The sequence below is a fragment of the Neofelis nebulosa genome, chromosome 7 (genome assembly GCF_028018385.1).
Source record: "Neofelis nebulosa isolate mNeoNeb1 chromosome 7, mNeoNeb1.pri, whole genome shotgun sequence".
NCBI lineage: Eukaryota > Metazoa > Chordata > Mammalia > Carnivora > Felidae > Neofelis > Neofelis nebulosa.
This window is the reverse complement of record NC_080788.1, coordinates 131,284,295-131,312,084: the sequence shown is the minus strand read 5'-3', so window position 1 is coordinate 131,312,084 and position 27,790 is coordinate 131,284,295. Positions and strand designations below refer to the sequence as shown.

The window sequence follows — 27,790 nt, the reverse complement described above, 5'->3', positions numbered from 1 at the left end:
GATACTTTCAATCTGTTCGTTCAGAAATTCAGAACATTGAACTTTGCATTAGAAACTGCCAGATTACTCTTCATCATCTCATTCTGGACTGCAGAGAAAATGGTTCAAAATGACTTTTTTTTAATATATGAAATTTATTGTCAAATTGGTTTCCATACAACACCCAGTGCTCATCCCAAAAAATGCCCTCTTCAATACCCATGACCTACCCTTCCACCCCCCATCAACCTCAGTTTGTTCTCAGTTTTTAAGAGTCTCTTATGCTTTGGCTCTCTCCCACTCTAAACTCTTTTTTTTTTCCTTCCCCTCCCCCATGGGTTTCTGTTAAGTTTCTCAGGATCCACATAAGAGTGAAACCATATGGTATCTGTCTTTCTCTGTATGGCTTATTTCACTTAGCATCACACTCTCCAGTTGCATCCACGTTGCTACAAAGGGCCATATTTCATTCTTTCTCATTGCCACATAGTACTCCATTGTGTATATAAACCACAATTTCTTTATCCATTCATCAGTTGATGGACATTTAGGCTCTTTCCACAATTTGGCTATTGTTGAGAGTGCTGCTATAAACATTGGGGTACAAGTGCCCCTATGCATCAGCACTCCTGTATCCCTTGGGTAAATTCCTAGCAGTGCTACTGCTGGGTCATAGGGTAGGTCTATTTTTAATTTTCTGAGGAACCTCCACAGTATTTTCCAGAGTGGCTGCACCAGTTTGCATTCCCACCAACAGTGCAAGAGGGTTCCCGTTTCTCCACATCCTCTCCAGCATCTATAGTCGAAAATGTTTCAAAATTAGACTAAAGTTTATGAGTAAAGTACAAGTTATGTCATGAATACCATAAAGTACAAGTTATGTCATACCAAGTTATGTCATGAATACAAGTTATGTCATGAAAAAGTCATCATGTGATGACTTTTATTATTCGATCTCCTCAACCTTGGCTTAAGAGTCCTTAAATTGGACCAATTAGGCAGGAATTCTAGAAAATAATTTCCCAGGAGAAATAGCAAACTAATAAACAAAGGTTTGCCTGAAGGTTTGCCTTCAGAGGATTACTAAAAAGGTATAAATCATCTATTATCACCCTGAAATGAAACCCACCAATTCAAAATAATAATAATAATAATAATAATAATATAATAAGAAAAAGACTGACATAAAGAGTTGTCAAGAATACTTTTTATCTGAAGGGAGTAGTTCTCAGACATCTTAAGTCCATAAAACTGATAATAAAACAAAACATATATACACACACACATACATTCAGGTAAATGATATAAAATACTGTTATTGAACAGCATGTACTAGGGCTGCCTCAGTGGCTCAGCTGGTATTTGTTGACTCTTGGTTTTGGCTCAGGTCATGATCTCGCTGTTTCATGGGTTCAAGCCCCACGTTGGGGTCCATGCTGACAGCAGGGAGCCTGCTTACGATTCTCTCTCTCCCTTTATCTCTGCCCCTCCCCTACTCACACTGTCTCTGTCTCTCAAAGAAGAAAAGCATGTACTCAGTAGTTTTGGTGATTCAACCACCATAAGCTCATTCTACCTCTAATGCAGATGGAAGGAAAGCAGGGACCCACATATACACCCTTGTCTACCTTGAACTCTGAAGTCATAGATCCTAAAAGGTGATGTGTTCTGGTTCAGAAAATCCCAGATCCTGACTCATTTTATTTTTCCATATTCCTGACTACGTGTATAGGGCAGGAAAGAATGTTAACTCTTGTGATAACCAAGCCTGGGTCAGAGAAGAGAGGGGAACAGAGTAAAGATTATTGATAAAGAGTTGTGTAGGATAATACAGCAGCCAGCTCTATGGAAGTGTGGGAAGTCAATCATCTTGACCTAGTATTATTCAGTCTGCCTTTTGTCTTATTGGCCTGTATGTTCTTTGAATGAAGTGGGCATCTAATGTAGTCTGAGAACTACTCCCTGCTTCTGCCATACAAAGTGTTTTTGCAGTTTGGACAGCTAACCATGGTCCTGAGAAGGCAGGTGCAACAGAACAGTGGTGCCACACAATTTGGATTAAATCCCCTGATTAGTGAGGCTTTCACAGTGATCTTTGTGTTTCCCAATATTAGATCATGACCTGAACAGCCCTTTGGTGAGGCTGAAATGGCCAGGCTACTTTGCTGCACTTTTGAGCCAGGCAACTCTTCGGTACCATACAGTATAATTAACACATGTTTGGGCAAAGTAACAGCTATTCGATTCAAACTAGCTTACTCAAAAAGGAGGAATGTATTAAGGAGATTCTTGAATTCAGAAACCAATGAAAGGAAAGTATTTGGGCTTCAGAAATTAAGGGATCCGAGGATTCCAACAATGTTAGGACTTTTTCTCTATTTTTCTCTGCTCCTTTGCAAGCATCTCTTTTCTCAGCCCCTTTCAGTTGTAGAATATCTTCCCCCATTTAAGTTCATGAAGCAGAAAACATGGCTGTGGGTGGTTTCTTTATTGCACATATTGTGACTGAAACATCCAAGGAGTTAATACTCCAGCTTCTTTGGCTCAAGTGCAGAAATCTTGATGAAGTGTCTCACAAGTTCAGCTTATGGTTGGTTCCCAACCACTGAACCAACCATCTGGGGTGGCTCAGTGGTGTTGGTGGCCTGGGTGTTGCTACTACCAGCCAATTTTGAAGCCTGTGTCTTACTAGAAGATCAATTAACTCTGTCCAAGAAAGGAAGACATGGTGTGATATGGCTACTCCTGCTTCAATAATGAAATTGGGGAGAAAAATTAAATTCCTAGAAAAAAAAAGGTGCTGCGGGAAAACTAAAATAACTGTATATTCTGTTTGCTCCCCTATGTACATGTTCTTCCCCCCTTTGTATATTATATACTATACCTTCCCAGTATGTCTTCTTAAATGCAGAATTGTCACTCTTACCCACCCCCCTCACCCCCTGCACATACATGCTTAGGCATGCTGTAATGTGCATAATTGTGAATCTTCACAACCAGAAAATTTTGGAATGACTTAATGTCATTGTACTACAACATACTCTTTATTTTTCCTACAATAAAAATAAATAAGCATACTGCAAAAAGGAAATGTAGCAACTGTTTGTAATGATTAAGAAGAAATAATTCTTAACTTAATAGTATTGGTTTAGGAAAAGAGCCAAACAATAGATAAATAGGATACCTCTTCAGAAAAATAATTAAAACAAGGACCGTAAAGATTAATTTCCCATTTTTATTATGTGTAGATATACTAAAATGTATGTTCATACTCTTTAGCATATCTGTATTGGCTGAACATCTCTTTCCATTAAAATTAGTTTTCCAAGGACATGCACTACATTATTGAAAGTTGCCTTTTTGATATAGATTCTTCTCCAAAATAATTTTATAGTTGCTAAGCAGTCAATTGCCAACTGCATACTAAAATATACATAATGTAAATGGAGGCAAGAAACAGGAGTAGGCAAACGTGAGGAAGAAACACAATCATTTCTATTCAGTCGGAAAAGGAATGAGTGGCTGGCAAGGTAAGAGTGCAGCAAAGTTATGCCACCACCAGCCTGATATTGTTGCAAAACTGCTTTCTTGTCAACAACAGAACTTTTGTATGCAATCTTGGGACAGCTTTTAGCAGCAACATATTTGGTCTTCACCCTGATTACCATCACATTTATGATGATCTTATTCGGGCCAACGACTGGTCCAGGCGTGTTATTTTCAGACTGGGATGTTTCCACGTGTACCACTACATTTACAGCATAAAGGAACACCCAATATTCCTATTAAGACATAGATGATACAAGTTCATTGCAGGTGAGGCATAAAATTATCCAAAACTCTCTGTCTAGAGTTGGTGACCACATACCACTTTGGGGCTGATCCTTATTCCTTCCAACGATCACTAATAGAATGCTTCCTGCTGGTCCCCTTAATTGTGGAGGTCTAGGGCTAGCTGGCATCAATTGCTTTGAGGAAAGGTGAAATGAAGCATTTCATGACATGAACAGGACAGATCGAATCGAATCCCCTTTGGTTGACAGAACAGGACCCTAGGAAGGAGGCACATCAATTTGTATGAGTGAGAAAGTGACAGAATAAAAACTGGAAACCACAGTGGGAAGAGAGGAGTCCTGACTGGTGATTCAGGGTCAGACCAGGGCCTGTAGGCTCTTAGAAGAGACTGGATATGACCCTGTATGTGGCTTATGGTGAAACCCTTCTGGAGAGAGACCCCCTATACCATGGTTGAGTTTGTGGTTTTGTGGATAACATGTATGTATTGATATATGCACCTTAGTTGAAGGAGTACATCAGGGAATTTGAATATGCATATAAGAAACTTTTAAAAATACTGCTGACCCTTGACCAAAATGGGTTTGAATTATACAGGTCTACTTATGGATGCATGCATATGTATCCATTGATTCTTAGCTTTCAAATAATCAGAACTTATTGAGAAAAACACACACTTTGGAGTGAAGGATTAAGATTTAAACACCAATTTTACAAACTCCAGGCAATTAGACAAATTACGTGAACTTTCTGCCTTAATCTAACCCACAAGTTTATTGTGAGGATCAGATGTGCTGTTATAGAATCACACGTGCATGTAAGTTAAAGTAATACACTGGACTGTGAATTTTTATGTCTCTAGCGGCCAACTTTGTATGAGTAAGGTTTTATCAGATTTGTTTTGGAGTTCCAATGTGCAGTAGTCTCTCACTATTGCTTACTGAGTAAATAAAATTGGCTTCTCAATAGAAAAAAGCAGGACTCACTCTTAATACACAAATTTCATTAAATCAAGATCCATTTATTAGTTGGTAGTTAGAAATATCCTTGTCACTAATGCTGAGCCTCAGGACATTATAACAAATACCCACCATTTCTTTATTATTGATTCTTGGTTGCATCAGATAACAAGAGCTCCACTGGAAAGAATGAATGATAAAGTGAATTTCATAATTTATTCTACAAAGGGAACGGGCATTCATTTTTCTGGTTTGAGAGAAACATGAATATTTTGTATCATAGAAGAAAGACTTGCACCAGGCAAAGATGCTTTCAGTGTCATGCCTAAAGCCTCAGCAATAATTAATGGTAGATTTGGAATACGAAATGCATTATGTCATGTCTTACGCTGTGTAAGAGGTTGAGATATTGGACTGAAGGTGTCTTGACATAAAGATCAAAACAAAGACTAGGCGTGAATGGGTGTTTGTGTGTTACTCGAGAGCAATATCCAGCTGTTGGTGGGCATTACTGTTACTGCAGCCCTCATCACTCTGCCCCCTCTCTAATCCAGTGGGTCAGTACATATGCACAATGGATGCTCTGCTTCATCAATCAGTCCACATTCTTCAGTCTATGCTTCTCCCCTAGTCCGTCTGCTCCTGCTGATCATTCTCCCTGGCATCTACTTCTTTTGGTCCACCGAACACAAGCAGAGGTAAAATTTAATTAATATGTTAATTGCTTTTAATTAATATATCAATATGCTAATTTATACTGAAAAAAATTTTTTTAGTGTTTATTTACTTATTTTGAGAGAGAGAGAGAGAGAGAGAGGATGAACAGCGGAGGGGCAGAGAGGCAGGGAGGGAGAGAAAGAATCCCAAGCAGGAGATGCACTGTCTCTGCAGAGCCCGATGGGGGAGCTCGATCTCACTAACTGCAAGATCGTGAGCTAAGCCTAAATCAAGAGTCAGATGCTCAGACACCCAGGCACCCGGTTAGCTGATGTTTTAACTAATATCAATTTAACAGTTTGAATCAAGGATATCTACTTGGTTAAAAACTTTTTCCTGGTCCCACAACTAGCACACATGTACTTATTTATCAGAATCCAATGTGACCGAAAAAAGGCCGGAGCACACACATATGTAACAAAATGCAGAAACTAAAATCTCAGAATAAAAGAAGGCATGCGTTGATGTATGGGTATGGTTTTCCCACTTTTTTTTTTTCCTATCTACCTCCTACTCATTATTCAGTTAAGTATCTGTTCTGCCCTTAAGCCTTCCCTAACTCACTTAAACTAGGTCATATCATCAGGTAAATATTCATTGAACATGTTAACATGCCATGACACTGATCATACTTTATTGAGTTTATTTATTTAATGTCCATCTTTGCAGCTAAACTTTACTTTTTACAGACACAGAACGTATTTGCTCTCTTAGCCCAATTTTCTGTACACAGTAAGTGCTCATTAGGAGTTGGTGAATGAATGGAGAGCTGGCTACAAGAAAACACTACTTCCTCTCTTCTTCCAATTCACCACACCGGCATGAAACACGTGCATGTGCGCACGTGTGCACACGCGCACACGCATGCACACATGGATGCACATACACACACCATGATGCAAATGCAATTCATTAAAGGCCGAAGTTTGCCTTTGGTGACATGTAAGGATTAATAGTCTTTTATACCCAAGCTATTCTTGTTCATTGTATATTTAAAATGGGAAAGTGTAGTGTAAAAAAAAAAAAAAATCAACTGAGTAAGATTTAAAGATCTCCCTGGCTTTATTCAAGGATTCATGAATCAGGCAGCATCCCATATGGCAAAGAGAAAAGAGCTCTGAAGAGCTGCACAACATGAAACATTTTTATAAGCAGAAGGAGGTGGGGCAAGAAAGTTATACTAGCAAAGAACTGATTGTGGCAAGGTCACTTTCCTTTAGAGGACCACAGGGTCCATCAAACAGATTACCTCACTAGTGCTGACCAGGTAATTCTAAATGGACTGGTTTAAGATTCCATTTCTGGGAGGGGCTGAAATTGTAATTGAGTTAAGGAGTAAGTCTCAAATTAGTGATGTGGGGTTCAGCACAAGTGACTCCATTTAGAGTATATTGTCTCTTTTTTAACAGTAGCAAGTTTTGACAGAATTATGGTTGAATAATAGGGGTGCTGTTTATGCCAGATGCACTTAAAACATCAATATCACAGAATCTCTCTAGCATTATTTCTTATGGATGTACTGCAGAGAGTTGGGAAATACAATGCAGAAGAATTTATAATCTAAGACTTTCCTAAGAAAATCACCCATGCTTATTGGTATGGCATTACATTTACTGTAATTGCCTAATATAAGCGTAAATATACTTAATTGACTTTTCTACCCTCTTTCCACTAACAAAATTGTGGCATTATTATAAAATACCAAACATGGACAGCGAGAAGAAAAAAGTTTGCTTAAGAAAGAATGCCCTGTTTTATTTGTAAAATGACACATTTATTCGTTTTACTTATTCTGCACTTTAGTTATAATATATGCATACTGAATAGCAAGCTTAGAGAATAAAAGAAAATGCTCCTTTCACATAGGATAGTGTGGTATAAGCTGGTCTCTGTCCCAGCTTCCTGGCACAAAGCTCCCAAAAATGCTTGTAATTTCCTGAGTGGTAGGAGAGTCTTTTGTTATTCATAATGAGTTCCTTTCAATTACACCTTAGCTCATGATGATTAGGTGACTTAGGACAGGACCACTAAATAGCCTTAGTGGGCTGGTCACCGGAAAGACTAAGTGATTAGAGAGCTGGAACTTTCAACCCTGCCCACTGACTTCTGGGAAAGGGGGATGGGGTGGAGATTAAAGATCTATAAAATCTCTTGAACAAGGAGAAAAGATGAGCTTCAAGTTGGTGAATGCGTCTGGAGCATTGTGCACCATGGTTCCAGGAGCGGGGGACGTTCTAGGACTCTCGACCCTCTGAACCTTGTCCTATGTACATCTTCATCGAACTATCCATCTGTATCCCTTATCACATCCTTTATACTAAATGTAAGTGAATGTTTCTCTGAGTCCTTGAGCCACTTTAGCAAATTAATTGGACCCAAAGAAGGGGCATGTGGGAACTTCCCATTTATAGCAGTTTATAGACACCTGGACTTGGAATTGGTGTCTGAAGTGGGAGCAGTGCTGTGAGACCGAGCACTTAACCTGTAGGATATGACACTATCTCTAAGGAGATAGAGTCAGAATTGCATTAAATTCATAGGACACCTTGGCAGTGCCCACTGAGAATTTGAGAATTGCCTGGTGTGTTGAAAAACACACAATAGAAATGACTATGCCATACTGGATTCTCAAGATTTTGTTCAGGTCACTGATGGACTCACTTAACACTCATGCTTACTGTACCACAAAGCAAAATAAGGTTGATCATACATTGTGCATTTTTCGATGAACGAAGCACATTTGAGCAATTCAAGCTCACCCTGAAACTCTAAGCTGCACAGCTTAGCACATAAATGAGCTCTGTACAGACACAGGTCCATCAAACTTCAGCGTCCATGCTCTGGACCATTGCCCCATTAGGGACCGTCTACTACACACATGCGTGGTTCCCTACAGTTTGCCTTTTCTCCTATTCTAGCTCTTATAAAACTATTTCTCTTGAATTAAGTTAAATCTAAATTTTTTTCCAACTAAGTGAGAACTAAAGGGAATCAGGAGAGTCCCTTCTTGTTCTTATATAGTAAGAATAGTGAATTCCCCAATCCTGACATCTAGCATCTCTATAGCCTGACCATGTTCACTGTGACAGAGGATTTTAAAAGCTCACTGAATATCCAAGAGGTTTCCTACACTTCCCCGTCTCTTGTGGATGTTCTGAGTTATGTGTCTGGCTCTGGCTAATGGACTAAATGAAAGTCACCATCGTTTTGCGGCAGTAGAAAGTTTTAGGTAGTGCCCTATCTCTCTCTTTTTCTCATTAAGTAACCCTGGGAATCATGTGTTGAGATTGCAGGACCTTAAGATGTTAAAAATAAAGAATCCCTAAGCAATACGATGAGTTTACCTGGAAATCCACTGAAATGTGGCCAAATTTATGTGGATGGAAATAAACTTTGGCTTATTCAGCTCAATCTGATTAACACAAACACGATCCAAAATCTTGAAGTTAAAGATATTAGCATGCTTTCAGTTTGAGGTATCAGAAAATCTTACTACAAATGACTTCAACAATAGGAAATGTATTATCTCATGAGAAAATATAATCAGGAGGTGAACTATTCTACCATCGTAGCTCAGTAATGTGTTCATAATATGACTGCAAGCCCCAAACATCACATTATGAACTTTAATATCCAAGGTTAGGAAGAAATGTGTTCTATTTTCATGTATCAGTTTTAAGGGAAGGAGAATTTTCCTATTATTTCCCCTTTCCAGAATAACCCCTCCCCTCTTTATAAGTAAGTGTCGAACTCTCCTGCTTAAACCAATAGCTATAATTGAGTTGGCTTTACTGGGATTGGTTCCCTAGTCTAATCAACATTCATTACCCAGGGTTAAGAGATTCCATAAAAACAAAACAAAACAAACAAACAAACAAACAAAAAAACAGTCACCCAATTCCTAAATAAACACAGGGTTCTGCTACTGAGTAATGTCCTTTTAACATTATGCACCCAAATACAAATGCGATTTTAAGGTCAAAATGTGGCTGATATTACTTTCTCTTCAAATCTTCTATTTTTTCCAGCTAATTAATATTTTATAGCAGCCCCAAACATGTAATCATTGTTTGTTAACCTAACACAGGAGTAGAAAAGCTTCTAATGGGAGCAAAAAAATCTCATCAATGTTCAATTATTAATTTACTTTCCTTTTAAATCACAAACTGACCCAATTTCAGGTTGCTGACTTTAAAGTATTATGCGTATTTTTTCTATTTAATTTTAAGCTATTTGTGTTGGTGTCAGGTAGAAAGTACCAAATTTGGGAATATTCACTTTTGAATATTAGAGCATATGGATATTTGGAGACAAGGACCAATTTACAGGTAAAAATGGATTCTCCTTGTTCTCCGATAGGCTGCCACATTAAGCCAACTTGACTGAAGAAGATCTTTTTTACTTAAGGAAAATAATGTTTGTTTAATGTAAACTCAAGTTCAATTCCATATTATGAGCACAAAAAGAGAAGCTCACCCAAGGAATCATTACTGTAATCGTGAAGGTTGGTCAGGACCTATAAACTATTCTGTTTTCTGGCTTGAAATTTTATCACTTTCTGAGGTGATTTCTAAGAGAATCCACTATAAAAGTCCCCAGTGTGTATGTTTTTTAGGAATTCGTATTATAGTCTCCACCTCTCCAAAGTATGCATTTAAATGATTGGCGCTAATGTGCACACAGGATCAGGTGGGTTATTGGCTCTTCAGGATCACTGGAGCGAGGAGGTGAATGATGTGTGAAATGAAAAACCTGACCCAAAGCTCAGAGGGAGTCTAGGGGACTGTTCTGTCGTCCTGGAATCGCCGGGTTAGCGTGATGATGAGAATCACACAGGTGGATCATAAAAGCTCCCTGAATCTCAGAAAGGGGAGGGCGGATGAGGATGCTTTAATGAGCTATTTTACGTCCATCCTTTCCTCAGTACATCTTTCTTATCTCTCAACTACTCAGAGTTGTAACAATTAATAGTCTCTATCTCCAAGTGAAGTATTAAGGTGAGTAAATTACCTGGACCACTTGAGCTGAATGACTCAACTTTACCTCCATTTTCAAGAGATATTAAGGGAGGAGGAAGGAGGAAAAAAAGGGGGGGGGGTAAGAAAGAAGCTACTAGGGGTAGAAGTTTGTCTTTAGAAATACTAACTTCAGTACTTTACCTGAGTTTTCTGTGGAGACCTAAGGCTTAGACTTAGAAATATCACATCCTGATTTTCATTAGCCTGTGCAAAATTAATATAATATACTATAATATTGAATAAACACACATGCACACACTACGCACAACATTAATATAATAAAATACACAACACGTATGCACAAGAAATGAGATAGGAAAAATCTATTGAAGTGTCTGAGCTGTCTGTAAAATGTTAAGCTCTTGGATCACCTTGTCATGAGTATCAGGTGAAAAGCTTTCCAGGATTGGACTAACTGTAGAGGGATTAGGGATTGAGGAGAACCAACAAGCAACCATAGTAGACAAGCAAACTGAAATAACTGAAATCGGTGTGACCGTTCTTACTCCCAGAACCTCCTGACTTGTAGCAGCAATGGTGGTAATTAACATGTGTTAGTTTCAACGTTTCCTGAAAATGGACCATACGCTATCACAACACAATATTTGGGTTTTTTAGTGATGATCTCATTTTTAATTTGATAGTTACAAATTTGTTTTTGTATGTATTTGGGAAAAACATAACTCAGGTGCCAGCACGTCCTAGCTTGCACATTATTCCTTATGAGACGATCAAGTAGGAGGCATACCATATAATAACATATGTGGAAATAGGATCTAAGTGACACGTTTAAGGAGCACTAAGATACAGCGATGGGAAGGGCTTACAGGGTTTTCAGGAGAGAAAGAAGTATCACAATTTTCTTTATGATTTTGTAAGACTCCATGACTCATTTGTCATTTGGTTCCAAATGTCCCCGTCTCTAGCCTGTACATTGCAACCAGGTCATTCCACTGCTAACCCCGACTCTATGTCATTTTATTTACTACTGTTGTCATCATAACAGCCACCATTTTTCAAGTGTTCATCATGTGCAAGGCACCAGACTAAATGCTTTAGGTGCAGTGTTTCAATGAATTCTTAAAACAGTAGACACTATAATTATTCCCATTTTCCAGATAGCGATGCTGATGGTTAGAGATGCTACCATTTTAATCTGACTCTTCTTACCAGGCTATTTTGTTTTCTAAAATTTCCCTCTTTATATCTCTTATACTCCCTACCTATATATCTTATATATTAATAATACAAAAAAGCATGTCCTCATAACAGCAAACATTTATTGACCACACACTGCTTAGAGCATGGGGTTAAGTGGTTACTGAGATGGTCTTATTCAATACGCATTCACAAAATCCCTATAGTAGGCATCGATATTATCTTCACTTTATAGGTGAGGACATGGAAGTGGAGAGAGGTAAAACAACTTGCCCAGTGTCACATAGCTATGGAGCAGACCACATCTCTACCCCACCTCCCAACCCATTCTCAGGGAACAGCATTTGCACTGGCCTTCGGTCTCAGACTCTAGTATCAGGCTGAATCAGTTACCCTTCCCACTGGACTCATGTTTGTAAGGCTGAGACAGACTTGGTAAGCTCTGGGATCTCTATTTCTGTTCCGCCAGTCTATTCCATGTACTAGAATTACTTGCAGGTAAGATGGAAGAAGACAACAGCAGAGACAGAGAGAAGGAAAGGAAAAGGGACAAGAGAATTGTAGCAGAGGAAGTTAAATTGATGTTCCCCTCTACTTCCGCTTCAAGTCTCCAACATATTTGCATACTTAAAAATTAAAAGTTTGAAAGAACTCCTTGGCTCAGTTGACCTCAGTGTTCTGTGAAATTCTAAAGTAATGATAGGCTCTGTCACATAAGCTTTAAAGACAAATCTGCTTAATGAATTGAACTTTTCAATTACAAATTAGCTAAAGGCCAAATTATGTTCACATTGTCCTTTAAAAAACCTCCATTCTCAAATCCACCAGTGAGTTTAATCCTTTGAATGTAAACAAGAATCGGCATGATTAAACCCTCTTAATTTTATTAATATAGTTCCAAAGGCATATAAGTTTATTGTAAAGTGTTTTCCAAAGTCTTCTTTGTCCAAATTACTTAATATTTTATCCTTTATGCTTTCTATATTATTTACTTATGGTAAGAGGATTCAAGATATTCATAAAGTGTGTAATGAATTTAACATGATACACTAATTAATATCTAGTTAAAACCATTCAGAGATTAAAGATGGCAAACTAAGTCATTTGCAGGTGCATTCTTCACTTAGTTACTGGGGAGCAATTCCATACTTTGCTTTCTTTACCATTTCAAAAAAAAGACACATACTCTTCCATGCAATCTCTAGTTATCAGTAATAAATCTATAAATAAACACATACCTACATACATAAATAATAAATAAATACAATTATCAACTCAACTTTTTCAGCTGGGCTATTTCTATATTCCATGAAAAACAAGCCTTAAGTGCTGACCTTTAAAATTATTATTATTATTATTATTGTTGTTGGGGAGACAGAGTATGAGCAGGGGAGGGGCAGAGGGAGGTGGGGAGAGGGATAGAGAGAATCTTCAGCAGGCTCCATGCAAAGCATGAGCCTGACTCAGGGCTCAATCTCATGAATTGTGAGACCATGACTTGAGCCAAAATCAAGAGTAGAACACTTAATCTACTGAGCCTCCTAGGTGCCCCTAAAATTATGAAATACACAAAAATATCGTGATAACCACTGATAGGACTTCTTCAAAGTAAATTATACCTGCTGTTGGTCTGTGTGAAATGGCATCAGTTGACAAAACAAAGTACAACCTCTTTCATCTAAGGCGTGAGGAAGCTTGGCTGGGGTTTATCTTAGGTTGAGTGGAAATTGCTCTTCTAGAAAATCTGGGTCAGTCCAATTGCTTAACGTGGATACACTGCATAGAGAAGTCCAAAGGAATAGACGACATATTTAATTTAGCAAACAGACATTAACTAAACTTCCAGGAAACTGATGATTTTGAGGAACACGAAAATAAATGAGGCACTACACCAGTTATAGCAAGAAGGAAGGTAAGAGTAATAGTTAACGGAAAGGAAGGCAACCACTGCATTACCCATACTTCTCTTGACTTAAAGTTCACAACAACTTAAAGAGGAAGATGGAATTAATAACCCCATTTTAAAGGTGAGAAACATGAGGCTGGGAGAGTTTTTAGCCAATGTTTTCCAGCTAACTGTTTGAGTCAGGATTCCAAACCATAAGATCCTGTACTGACTCTGCGTCAATGATAGCCAAGCATGAATACACGTATGGAAAGTACAAGACAGTATAACAATTTGTTCTTAACTAGGTATGAACATAGTGCACAAAAGGAATATGGTAGTTAAGATCAAGGAGAATATCTGCGTCCATAGTGTTCCCTTTGTCTCAGTCTGGGAGAGGGCATTTAGATATATGGAGGGTAGGGGGAATCGTTACTGGTCACAGAAAGGGTCTAAAACAATATATAAAATAAAATGTACATTTACATAGTCCTTTTCTGAGTCAAAAAAACCCTCTATGTTCAACACTTCATTTAATTTTCACTCCATTCCTGGTGGGTAGGTTAGATTACCATTCTAACCTTAACTTTTTGAGGCTCAGTGAGGCCCAATAAGTGGAGAATTCTGAATGAAAACTCAACTTTCCTGCCGACCAATGGTCTTTCTAGTAAATTATCACAAAAAGTGGTAGAATAAGCATGTTCTGTAGTGGTTTGGAGATGGGGACGAGTGGGTAAAGGAAACAGATCAACTGCAGTTTGTTGGATGGGAATAGAGGGAGAGTTATGTGCGTTTATGAATGTATTCCAATAGGACACATTTATGAGCTCAAACGTGATTGAGGTGGTAACAGGAGAACAGTGTGGTTTGTGGAAGATAGTGGACAGTATTCCACCCTGAGCTTTAGAGTTGGCAAACCCAGGTAAATACGGCAGGCTATTTAACTTCTCTAGCTCTGAGTTTCTTTATCTTTAAAGTGGAAGTATTAATCTCTCCATCACCAGAGTTTTATGGTGATAATAAAGGATAAATGTGAAAATATATGTGAGATGCACACAGCAAGCTCTCCATTAGTGCAGTGGTTGTGATTATAATTCTGAAGAGAGTGAAAGAGAAATTGTATTTCAAGTTGGTTAATCTGGAAGCAATGTAAAAAAGAAGAGAATCGTGAGACCTTGGGTCAAGGGAAAAAAATAATGTGGCATCATTTTAACAATATAAAATTTTACTCTCCTCCATAACATCTTTTCCTGGTTCTCCATTATATTTTTGTTAAAGTAATCAAACAAGGAGGCATTACACTGAGGTGGCTGTAACACCTTGGTCACCTACATAAGTAAACTAGAACCTAAGCCAGAGACAATTCCTAAAAATAACTCAAGGTTAAGAAGAAAACCAATCACTAACAATGAACTTCACTTCCCCAAATAATGCAAGTACTTAAGCTATAGTCACATAAATAATTTCCTTGCTTTGCTCCCATCTTCTCTTTAAAAACCTTGTCCCTTGGGGCCCCTGGGTGGCTCAGTTGGGTAAGCTTCTGACTTCGGCTCAAGTCATGATCTCAGGGTCCATGAGTTCAAGCCCTGCTTTGGGCTCTGTGCTGACAGCTCAGAGCCTGGAGCCTGCTTCAGATTCTTTGTCTCCTGCTCTCTCTCTGCCCCTCCCCTGCTCACCCTCTGTCTCTCTCTCTCAAAAATGAATAAACTTAAAAAAAAATTAAAAAAAAAAAAACTTGCCCCCTAGCTTCTGTGGGTAAAGCTCTCCTACCTACTGTTTGGTCTTGCCTGATTGGAGTCAATGCTTGCTCAAATAAAATCCCTCCAAATTTTAATGTGCTTCATTTATCTTTTAATACTTGGAATGAAATTCAAATTTTAGGTAGTAAGTCCTACAAACACCTGTATAATGTGGCTTCTGTGTTCTCTTCCAGATTATGTCTCCAAGATTCCCTGTTGGTTTGTAATCATCAGCTATCCTGGGATTCCTGGATTTACGTCCTGCTCTTCAGCCTTGCTAAAATGTGCTTTCTACAACCGCTCAGCTGGTCTTAAGTGTTTGCTTCTTCAGATAAGACTTCCCCGACCTTTTGTTGTCCTCATTAATTATTAAAATTTGTAATTACATGCATATTTGTATGTTTGTGTTCAAGTAATTGAATTATTTACAAGGAAATAGAGAAGCATCAATTAATGTGACTCAAGCCTCTCAGAAGCTCTGAGTGCTTAAAGTATGGAGACCTGCCGAGGGAAATGAACCATTTATATAACACTTCATGGTATCAATACTCGAGATGCCAGACATGGTAATGAGTGATTAATTGCCAAATGAAGGGAAAGAAGAAAAAAATCTGTAAGTGTTAGAGTTGGGATGGCAGGAGGCTCTTGGCTTGTCTAAGAAACGATTGAAGAAATCGTCAAAGGATTTACCACTTACAAACTTTAATAGCCATCTAAAGATGGCTACCATTTTTCTCGAAGCTAAAATAAGAAACTATGGTTTAAAGTCTTCAAACCTGTGGATCAGTGGTGTGTGTGCATGCCTGGTTGTGTGCCTTTCCTGTTCTTTTTATGTGTATTTTCCTTTCTGTGTTTTGCTTTGCTTTTGTGTGTGTGTGAGAGATTGGTAGGGGTATGTGACAACAGACACTGTTTTGAAAGCAATGGGAAATGTGCCATTTGGTGTCATTTTGCTGCACTTGGCTTCTGCCTTCTCTTTCAAGTTTTCTTCATGGCAACATCACTAAATTAGACTGTCAAAAGTTTCTCTGTCCAACAAAGGATGTCTCTTGAAAATAATCCATTTGTTGGAGAAGACAATTGTATTAAACACAAAATAAACAAGAAAATGCTTACTAACAATATCAAATAATTTTCTATTCCATTTGATATGCCAGGAACATTTTTTCTAAAGCTTGAGACATTGTGGTTTGCTTCATCAATTTCAACAGCTTTAGTTTTTTGGTGTTTGTTTGTTGGTTGGTTGATGAGAAGTACAAATGTAGAAGACAAGTATCCCACTGTGCCCATGGGTCTGGCAAATCACTGAAAAATAGCAAATATGTCACCAATTAACTAGTGGAAAGGCAAAACAAAAATGCATCTAGGAAATGTCAAGACAGATTTCAAGCCTGAAATCTGACAGCATCCGGAAGATCCATGAAATAAGGAGCAAGTATAATCTTGAAATTCCGTCTTCTGAGGAATTCTTTCTTAATCAGCCTCAGCATTGTTTTGGGGAGATTACCAAAGTAGGTATGGATTTGGGACTAGGAAGTCCAAGTCATGATCAGGCAGACAAAGAGAAGTTTCTAGGCACTGTTGTCCAGGTCAGGAATTTCATTATTACTTCTCTAGATAGATCCTTCCCAACCACCATTTATGGTTCAGAAACACCATTTACCATCACTTATGTACACCATAGTATATTGGTCCTTCCATTATTTATTCTGTTCTGAAGTCTTACTGTTAATACGTTTATTGATTTGTCATTGATTGCTTCCCTCTTTTCCCCCAGCATGGACACTGTGAAGCCATGAACCTTGTTGATCTTGTTCCCTGTGTATCCCTAACTCATAAAACAGTACCTGACACATCAGGTACTGATGAAACAGAAACAGAACAGAAACAACAGAAAGAGAGAGAATGGCTATGGCATAGTAATGTGTTAATTATCTGCTCAGGATTTGTTTGATTTTCTTTTTAATTTTGTTCCTGTAGCTTAAAACATTTGTAATAACTATAGTAAAAGATACAGTAATTATGAAACATTGAAAGTCAAAAAGTGCTGCATTTCATTTGTTAAAAGAGTGTTGATTACTTTATTTTTTTCATAATTACAGCACCATTTCTTCAAAGCAGAATTAGATGGAGTAACTAAATGCCACAATGATTTTATCCTTGAAGAGAGAATAATCTCTTTATTTTATTACCACTCATTTATGCTGTTATTCATCATTCATTCGTTCATTCCTGTTTTAACACTTCTTGAGTGGTTAGTGTCTGCCATTGTCCTACGAAGTGCTAATAACAGACATAGGTGCTTTTCCTTCCAGGGAATCCGAATCTGGTAGACAGAGAGGTAAGGAAACCAATATGTACCAATGTGATATGTCAGTAGGGTTGTGTGCAGTGAACTGTGAGACCACAGTCATCGCTTGGCATAAGAAGTCCACAAAGACCTAGCAGAGAAAGTTGCACAGCAGAAAGTAGAGGTTAAGACAGGCTGCAGGAATCATCTAAATGGCAAATAGGAAAATTCAACTAGTTGTAATAACTAAGCAGGATATATTCAGGAAAGAGGCTGGAGGGGTGGGCTGGGCAGTAGTCATCACAGGAGGACTTTTATGCCATGTACCCTACAGATAGTGTAGATTTAAAAGCTACCTGTCCCCCGATAATTATGAAACAGCAAGGATAGCCCAGTTACACCACACGAAGCAAGAGCCTACAGGAAGAGCTGCTGGCAGTGTGAGAAGCAGGGCTCTCAGGCTGACAGTGCCTTCTGGTGGTAAAAGCGCCACCAGTGTCCTTAGCTTTATAGATCAGACACTCAACTTGTTTAGTTCATCCAGAGTACTGGTTAGTTTAGGCTGCCAAAATTCACAGAAGACCAATAATATTCGGTCCAAGTGTAAAAGGACACTTAGGTTGACTCATCAGTCCATCTCATCCTGGGCAAGAACCTCCAAACAGAACAAAAGAAGCAGAAAATCTTATTGATAAAGATATTTGAGTAAGTTGCCATGATGAATCCATTCATCTACTGGGGGACAAACAAAATATAAAGCTAATTATGTGCACGGTCAGAGTCAATTCAGACATTCAGATGACCAAAAATAAATGCATGTGTGTCACTCTTCGAATCTTCTTCTGTAAGTTTTTAAATTGCGTTTCTTTTCTTAATAGATTCTTTAGATTGGAGTAAACTTGATTGAACTTTGAGTTCTTAAGTTTCTATAAGGATATATTTTTCTAAAATAAAAATGTTATCCCATCATAAATGTAGCATATAAACCTTCTCAAATATTTACTAGATGTAAAAATATCAAGGTGTAGTCACCTTTTAGTCAAACACTTAAATATAAACTATTGCGATTGTATTGAAAATCTTTGCACCTTTTTATATGATAATGTGTACATATACATTTATTTCCTTGTAAGTCTCTTTTTGATTAAATGATAGATCGTTAACATCTAGTGACATTGATTGATATGTCTTATGTTTTGTGTACAGCAATGTCCATATTTATATATTCCAAATCTTGTGATAGTAATGTAGGTTATAGGTACATTCATTTCCTTTAAATATTAAAGAATATTAAATATTATATCCTTGAATATGTATATATGCCCTCTTATTTTTATCATAAATTCCTAGAAGTGTAATTTATATCAAAGGTATGCATATGTTAAAGATTTTGCATTAGATATGAATATTATTGCTTCCCAGAAAGTACATTTTAGGCAGTAATTTTCATCAAAATTATATTAGTATTTTTGTCAATGGTATTTTGATAGGCAGAAAATAGGTTTTCTTTACATATATATAAAAAAGACAGATATCTTTGATTATTAATGTGGCTGAATACCTATCTTACTAATCCCCTGCTTTTTTTTTTCTAACTGTATCCTTTATTACTTTTCTATATTTATATTGAGATGCTAGTTTTTGTTATTTTATTATGGATTTGTTGGATTCTATTAATATGACTGATACTGAGTACCGCTTGTGTGCCACTCTTTTGGCATCTAAGCTATAGGAGTGAGCAAAGAAAAACAAAACAGTGACAACAAAAATAAATAGACAATTAATTAATTTATTAAATACCTTTTTTTCCAGCCACTGAGGGACAAACACATGCTATTTTTCCCCAACATTTCCCATAATATTTACAAACCACTGCTTAAACTAAATGCCTCTGCAATATGTCAATGCATACATGATGATCTGATTCCTATTATTTTTCCTTTTCAAAGAGTGATCTCACCTCCTAATTCTGGGTCTTTCCATCGGATCAAGATTAGTTGGTATGAGGTACTGGAATGCAGAAGAAGAAACAACCAACCCTCTTTTAAAGATTCCCACATATCCACAGGGTACATTTCAGGAAAGCCTGGATCCTGAGATGTCCCTTACCAAACCCCAGGTGTGCCTTTATTTTCATTATAATAAGGAGTGAGTGGAGCACTCTGGGCAAGGAAGGGAGTATCAGCAGTTTGAGGAGGACAGGATAAGTCAAGAAGAGGAGAGAATTTGCTTATCTTTGCTCTGTAGGTTCTGTACTGTTTAAATCTCACTTGTGAAAACAGGAATTTGTTTATAAATGAACAAGAGAAAAAGAGTTTTAGCTCTGATGATCCACCTAGTTAGACACTTGAGAAACAGGAGAGCCTGACTCGACAAGAATCTTTGCCAACCTTATCACACGTGCACCTTGCAGGCCGACCCGATAAATGCATAAATGGTTTTGCTACAGTGAGAGCTAACCAGAATTTCCATCAAGTCACTCTTCAGAACTTCGCCACAAATTTAATTTGAATCTTTTATGCTCATAAAATTTCAATATTTACTCTTCCCAGCCCACATTCTTATTTTACTTTTGATTGCCTCTGCCCTTGCTCTTTCAAACAAGATCTAAATGGGAAGTGTCAGAATATTGTATCAAAAACGATTCAGATTGTTTCTGAGCGGAGTGCAGATAAGCATCCAAACTTTTGAGTGCCGGTTCTAGCTGATTATGTCTTTCCGCGTGACTTCAAGAAGCAGTTCCTGGGCTGTGACAAGTATTTCCCATCACTGTAACTCACAAATGAGTCTGAACACTGAGAGGTGTAGGGCAATTGACAACCTTAGGGATAAACCAAGTAAACCGTCATCACCAAGGCTGATATTTGGTGGCTGCCGTGTCCCCTCCCCTGTTGAGTGATGTGCTACATCAGTTTAAGGCATGCATCATTTCATGAGAAAGAAAGCCTTTGGATTTTAATCTCACAGCAGATTCAGTTTTTCCTGTGTGTAGAGTTTTATCATCATCTCTTCAAAAACACTTTAAAAAAAGACATTTTTTAAGTGATTATTTAAAAATAACTGAAACTTAAAAATCCTGTTTAGGATTAGTGTTTGCAGTTTCTATTCAAATGAGGTAAATGGACAGCCTCTCTTGTGCCTAATTCAAGCTATCTTTTTTTTTTATGGGTTATTTACATATATTGACTTCCTTGTGGGCGATTTTCATATTTACATAGTACTTCAGGGAGCTTCGGGTATTTTGCAAATATTAAATCATCTAAAGGTCACTAATCCTAATGGTCCTATGAAAAAGGTAAGAATTTTTTAAAGCATTTGAGAACTACTCATGATCAAATCATTTTCATCATTTCTGGGAACAAATGTCCATGATTGCACAGTGTGGAGCAGAGTTTTCTATCAACCTGATGGACCATGGATGCAGGAATCCATGGGATCTGTGTCATTACTAACAGTGCAAAGACCTGATGTGGTGTTTAGCCGTGAATGTACCCACTCTTTGTGCTGAGAAAATTGGTTTAAACTAGATATTACTAGAAAATTTTAGCTCCCGTACAGATCAACAAACATATTAATGACCCCCACCATTTAGATAAACTACAAGAAGTCCCTCCCTAGTGTTTATTGAAGCCAGGGTTACTGTGAATTGTCTCTGAGGAAGGACTCCAAATAATCATCAAATGAAAACAAATCATCCTCAAATCAAGTGATAACATTTAGCTCTGTGCCTTTGAGACCATTCAAGTATTTTCAAAACAAAAATATGAGCCTTCTGTGTTTTCCTGCAAAGATTTAAAGCATTAAAAAAATCTATACGAAAAAGTGAAAGTAACAGTAAATTTTGCCTTGGTTGAAAGGTGATTTAATTATTTTTAAGTCTTCATTCATTCATGCATTCATCATTTCTATCTTCATTCATTGAGCACTAGAGCCAGGAGCTGTTAGAGTTCTACGAATGCCAAGAAGCATAATATAAAATCTTCCCCCGTGAGAAGTGACAGTCTAATCTTACTAGAGAAACAGGAGAGAAACTAGCTAAAATGCAAGTTGATATTTGTTGCAAAGTTTAAAGAAGTAGCACGTAGGATTTAAAGGCTCTGACTTTAATTCCAGTGTCCTTGGGCAAGTCACTTAATCTCTTATAAGCTTCACATCTCTGAATGAATGGAAATAATGAGTATGTCAACCTCACCATGTGGTTGTCAGAATAAAATGAAATAATATCTATAATGCAATTAAGCTGATTAGGAAATGCTCAATAAATCTTAGCTATCTTCATCGTTGTTATTTTTGTTTTTTTTAATGGCTGTTTATTTTGGAGAGTGAGAGAGAACGTGGGTGGGGAGGGGCAGGGAGAGAGGGAGAGAGAGAGAGAATCCAAGCAGGCTCCACACCGTCAGCACAGAGCCTGGCTCGGGGCTAGAACTCACGAACCACGAGATTATGACCTGAGCCAAAATCAAGAGTCGGTTGCTTAACCTGCTGAGCCACCCAGTCACCCTCATTGTTGTTATTTTTGTAGAAATAAAGTATTCTTCACATATAGAACATGTAGCTACTATGTCTCTCTGAGGGAATAGAAAAGCATCCAAAGAATAGTGTAACTTGCTATGAAATCCATCTGCTTACTCGTGTTTTGCATATGCAAGAATAGTTTTAAAAAGTCTTACTAGTGAATTAAACCATTTGTGGGCTTTACCCAATGAAATTTAGAAAAGGGAGCAATTGTTTTTGGTTAAAGCAAGACCTCACTCAATTCTAAGTACAAAATCACCACGAGGAAAAATTTTCCCTATCTTTTTCTCTGAAAATTCTAATGGGACATTTAATCATTGAGTGTATTTACATTTGCAAATGAAGTGTATGTTTCAATCTCTTTCAGAAAAGAACAAATGGAAACATATGCATGGAGTCATCACATTGTCATCGGGCCGAGTTAATCCCTTTGAATCGAAGCTTCTGGACATTAAAGTCCAGCTGCTAGTGGAAACAGGTCTCCTTTAGTCAGATGTTTATAAGCCGGAAGTTTGCCAGGCTATCCACAAGTCAACGCCCAGAAACATGACTTGAGAACACAGTGGCTACTCCTATTTGTGGCATATTTATAATAATGATTGAAGATATTTATGGCTGCCACAGAGTCATGTATTGAGAATGACTGAATCACATGGTAGTTCTTTTAAGGCTTATTTTTGAAAGAGAGAGAAGAGATTGTGAACGGAGGAGGGGTAGAGGGAGAGGGGAGACAGAGAATCTGAAGCAGGCTTCAGGCTCTGAGCTGTCAGCAGGGAGCCTGATGCGGGGACTCAAATTCAGGAACCACAAGATCATGACCTGAGCTCAAGTCAGAGGATTAACTGGCAGAGCAACCCAGGCGCCCCTGAATCATTTTTAAATGGGAATTATGGTACCATATTTATAGGTAGGAATGTTGAAAGATAGCAGTTCTGTTAGACTCAAATTCTTTTGTACCAGGATCAGGTACAACTTTTAACCGGCAGACCTAAGAGAATACTTGTGTTACAATCTGAAGTGTCTTTGTACGTGTCACAGTATTCCTGAGGTAAGATGTACCCCTTTTGCTTCAGAGCCCTGTCTCCCTCTGCAGCCATTCAATGCATTGGCTGTAAGTATTCACTCTTAATTGTTTGTGGAAGGCCGTGTATCTCTCCAATGTCTGAAAAACTCTGAAATTATCTGGGAAGTTATTAAACGGACTCTATATTAACTCTATATTTATAACCAAAGATATTTAGTTCACTCTAGGCTATCTGCGGGATTAATAGTTGTAAATGTTGGGAAGGCATCAGATCTGTTTAAATCTTTTCTTGGTGGCAAAGAAAGAAGACCTTCCTTAGTGTAGAACTTTGTGTGTGTGTGTGTGTGTGTGAAAATAGATCTTTTTTTTTTTTTTTTTTGTAAAATACTGCCAGAGTGTGAGCAGGGAAAGGGCAGAGGATGAGGTGGAGAGAGAAAATCTTTTTAAAATTTATTTCATTTTATTTATTTTGTTAATGTTTATTTATTTTTGAGTGAGAGAGCAAGCTGGGGAGGGGCGAGAGAGAGGGAGGCAGAGGATCCAAAGCAGGATCTACTCTGTCAGCACAGAACCCCAGGCAGGGCACGAACTCATGAACTATGAGATCATGACCTGAGCTGAAGTCAGACGTTTAACTGACTGAGCCACCCAGGTACCCAGAGAAAATCTTTTTTTTTTTTTTAATGTTTATTTATTTATTTATTTAGAATAAGTGGGGGAGGGGCAGAAGAAGAAAGAGAATCCCAAAGAACTGAGCTCCACACTCAGTGCAGATTGCAATGCAGCGCTTGATCTCAAAACTGTGAGATCATGAGCTGAGCTGAAATCAAGAGTGGAACACTCAACTGACTGAGCCAGCCAGATGCCCCGGATCCCTAATTTTTGTACAAACACGAATGCCATGATAAACCCCAAGCAATGCCATCACATATCCCCATTACAGCAAGCTAATCATAAATTCTCAGAGCTCATCGAACCACAGACTTCAGTCACAATGTTTTTGAGATGTCTGCATCTGAAATAATAATGCATTATCTTACATTGTTTGGGAACTGATTCTGAAGATGCTTTGCAAAAAGAGGGATTTCCCAATGATTTGATAATTGGAGAACCTCCCAGAAAACTCTGTATGAGAACACAGGTGAAAACATCACTCATCCAGCAGATTATTTTCAACATCAGTCACATTACTTTGTATTTACACTTTGTGTAGTGAATGAGGCATTTGATAAATGTTCCTTTGATTGGGTAAATGAATATTAAATGAGAAGCCATAATCCCAACTCAATGGCATGCACAACCCAAGCATGACACTGTGTACTTCCCTCCTAAAGAGAGTAGATTCTTCCTGCTTTTCCAGTGGACTATCTAGGAATTTTTCTCAAGCCTTGCCTTTGATAAACCTCTCGTGTCAGACTCTGGATGGCTAGAATTACCTTCCTGTAGGCCGATTCCCAATCATGTGGTCTTATTTCATTATAATTATCATTATAGCCCTGGCTGGAGGGTTCTGCTTAGTTTTCCAGAGTTACAATTCCCTCTTGACTATGATTAAACTGTCTTTGGATTCATGGGCCTGGAAAATTTGAACAGTCCAATTTAATGAAAAACAATTTTCATAGCCATCTGGCAATGGTCTGAATATTTCTAGAAGTTAACTTTTTGCATATTAAACTTTGAAAAGAAATAATTAAATCAGCTTTCATAATAGCCCACGTGGAGTCTGTATGTTCCCACCAGCCCACTGATTTGTGTATCTATTGTACTTTCTCAGTACTTTTGCAGAGAAACAGATCATTTATATAAATTATAATCGATGGGGGTCTGAGTGCTGAGCATTTTGGAAAAGCCTCTTGGGTAAGTTAGATAGTTAGAGACTAAGAAATTAATCTTATCTGCTTGGATTCTTTCATCAAGGCAAGATTTAAATCAATTAATTATAATTTAGGAAATTTTCAAAGCTAAAAAGCTTTCAGAGTGAAAATTGTGTTTGGGTAATTATGAAGAAAGTTCTTCCTATTCCAAAAGATAGCCTCACAAAATGCCATTTTACAGGTTCTTAAAGTTGTTTATAAACTTTCCATTTTGTTTTTATTTTCTAAAGAACAATGCCAAAATTGTGAAAAGAATTAACCATTTATTGATTATAGCATTTGTGCTTTCTAGGAGTAATAACTCAGAGTTTCTCACAGACAAAGTAGACAGTTTTGGATCCTTCAAGCCTGAGTATAGTTTGTAAAACTATTAAGTAACACTTCTGCTTGCCTGGAGAAATTTTGAAAAGCAGAACAGAACAAAACAAAAACCTCTATGAGCTTAAAACATGATTTTTATTTAAATTCCTGCTGGGCAGAGCTGGTAAATTATGTCCCCTTATCTATTTAGTTGGATCTTCTATGAAAGTCTAGACAAATAAAAATTCTGAAAAATGGTAGCTACCCAAACCTCCTTATTGGCAAACACTCGGTAGGTGGCAAAGTCAGGTGGGAATGTATTCGTTGGACAGTCAACCTTGATCCTCACCGCTGCTTTTCCTATTTCTGCCATTTTTGGTATAAGACTGTGAGCCACACCCCACTCACTCAGGGTACTCACTTTATATACTTGAATATGGAGAATAATATCGGAAGAAATTTGTGGGTCAAGTCATAGCATGAATGTTTAAGTACAAGTACAGGTGCAGATCCTTTGCACATAATGCTTTGAATATCATTCCGTGGAATTAAAGGCCCTGGGAGAATCTTCATTCAAAAGTTTTCAGGGCTTACGAAAATGACAAAAAAAAAAAAAATCACTTGCTTTATCACTCAAGTCTTGATAACTTTAGTGGAAATGAGTATATTCTGTGAAGGCCAAATTTATTTTATCGCTGTTCTAAAGTCCTAAAGTCAGAGGTGCTTGCGAAGCTAAACATTCACAGGTAGCCAATATCCACAATAATGATGCTGATAAATCTAAACCGCAAGGTACATTTGGAATCTTAATTTAAAGCAATACTAATAAAATATGTGATTGACCTGACAAAACATGCCCTGTTTAAGTAAGTAATTAAGCTGATGCAATTGACAAAAAAATGTTTAAAGAGTTAATTGGCTTTCACAAAAGAGACAAATCTATAGTTTTATGCTATTTTATAATATTCTGTACGAACCTTTTTCTCCCCCCTCTTGGCTTTTGCTGTTACCAAGCTGGTAATCCTTGAGAAGTAAAAGAAAGCCTTATTCTGTGCCTGCTGTTTATCACTTTCCTGAAATCATAATCCTCTCTATGTCTCCATAATCATCTCCACAGGGATTAATTGTGATGTCACAGAAGATTATGACATGAAGTGAGAAAAAATCGGCAGGACGCTGAGCTCTGTTAAGAGCGAAGATCTTTTTCTCATAAAAATATATGCTGTACCTATATCATGCATTTGTTTAAGAATAGGATCTAATTAAACGAGAGTGAATAAATGGCTAAGCCAGGTTTCTTTAAGTTGAATTTTTCAGAGGCTCTGAGGGTCAAATTTAATGATTCCTTAATTAAAGTCAAATTTTTTTCAGCAATTATACCAGAAGTGTAATATATGCTCTTTCCACTCTCATGTTCGGGTACGTGTCATGTATTTAATTGTGTCACAAATAAAATGGCACATCCATCAGTGATTCTTAACCTTAGCTGCACCTTGGAATCACCTGACAAACTGGAAGCTTGACAATCTCCTGGTGCCCTTGCTCTTCCTCCCTCTCCCCCAGAGCATCCGATTTAATTGGGATGAGGTCTGAGATCAGGAGTTTTCAAAGCTCCCAGATGATTTTCATGGGCAGTGAGGGCTGAGGACCAGTGTTCTGTATCATCGTACTTGCGGCACGAAATTGCCATGGGAAACATTTATTTCATCTCTCATGGATAGAATTTTTAGAGAGAACCATATTTTCCAAGTGTGGTTTTATCATCTGAGCGTATCTCCCGATCATGTCTCAGAATTTAATTTAAAAAAGCACAGCATTTCATGGAGAATTTAGTGTGAGAACAAGCTGATGTGTGATCTTGGGACATGAAAGTAAAAGCTTGCTAATTACCCAGGAATAGTGGCGGAACAGCAAAATGTAAGATGCCGTAATGCTTCTGGGAAAAGGTTTTTCCCAAAGAGTGGCTTTCAACCCAACAACCACAGCATCTAGTGGGCTTTTTTGATGGGCATCTGTGGCACACTTACCGGGAACTTCCAAAAATATGTGGGATGCAGGAGGTGTTGGAGGAGACTTATGAGGTAAGAAGTTCATCCTTTTAGTTATTATATGTAATTTTATCATCGTCAGTGTCTATTGTATAGCAGATATTTGAAAATATGGGAAACCCATAGGAGTATAAGAAATATTTCCAGTATTGGGGCGTCTGGGTGGCTTAGTCCGTTAAGCGTCCGACTCTTGATTTCAGCTCACCTCATGATCTCATGATTTGTGTGTTCAAGCCCGGGGTCAGGCTCTTCTCTGACAGTGGAGAGCCTGCTTGGGCTCTCCCTCTCTCTCTCTGCCGATCCCCTGCTCACACACACAGTCTCTCTCGAAACAAATAGATAAACATGAAAAAAATAAATATTTCCAGTGCCGTCCCTCAATTAAAAGTAAACAAGCACAAGAAACGAGTTACACACTCCACCAGATAGCACATACGGGTACATAACAGGCAAAACATTCGGGGACACAGATAAGCTATAGAGGTGACT

General features: G+C 37.8%; 1 long non-coding RNA gene across 3 annotated transcripts; it reads right to left on the bottom strand.

The window, feature by feature from the left end:
- Positions 1-2,452: 2,452 nt before the first annotated feature.
- Positions 2,453-26,476, bottom strand: LOC131517598 (uncharacterized). Of its 3 annotated transcripts, XR_009264674.1 has the most exons (4): positions 26,231-26,476; positions 13,246-13,402; positions 3,848-4,031; positions 2,453-2,685 (listed from the first exon to the last, which is right to left on the bottom strand). It is a non-coding gene; the product is annotated as an uncharacterized LOC131517598 (long non-coding RNA). The 3 variants fall into 3 exon arrangements; XR_009264676.1 differs by lacking the exon at positions 13,246-13,402 and having other exon boundaries at positions 26,231-26,461; XR_009264675.1 differs by lacking the exons at positions 13,246-13,402; positions 26,231-26,476 and adding an exon at positions 4,761-5,460.
- Between the last annotated feature and the right edge of the window lie 1,314 nt (positions 26,477-27,790).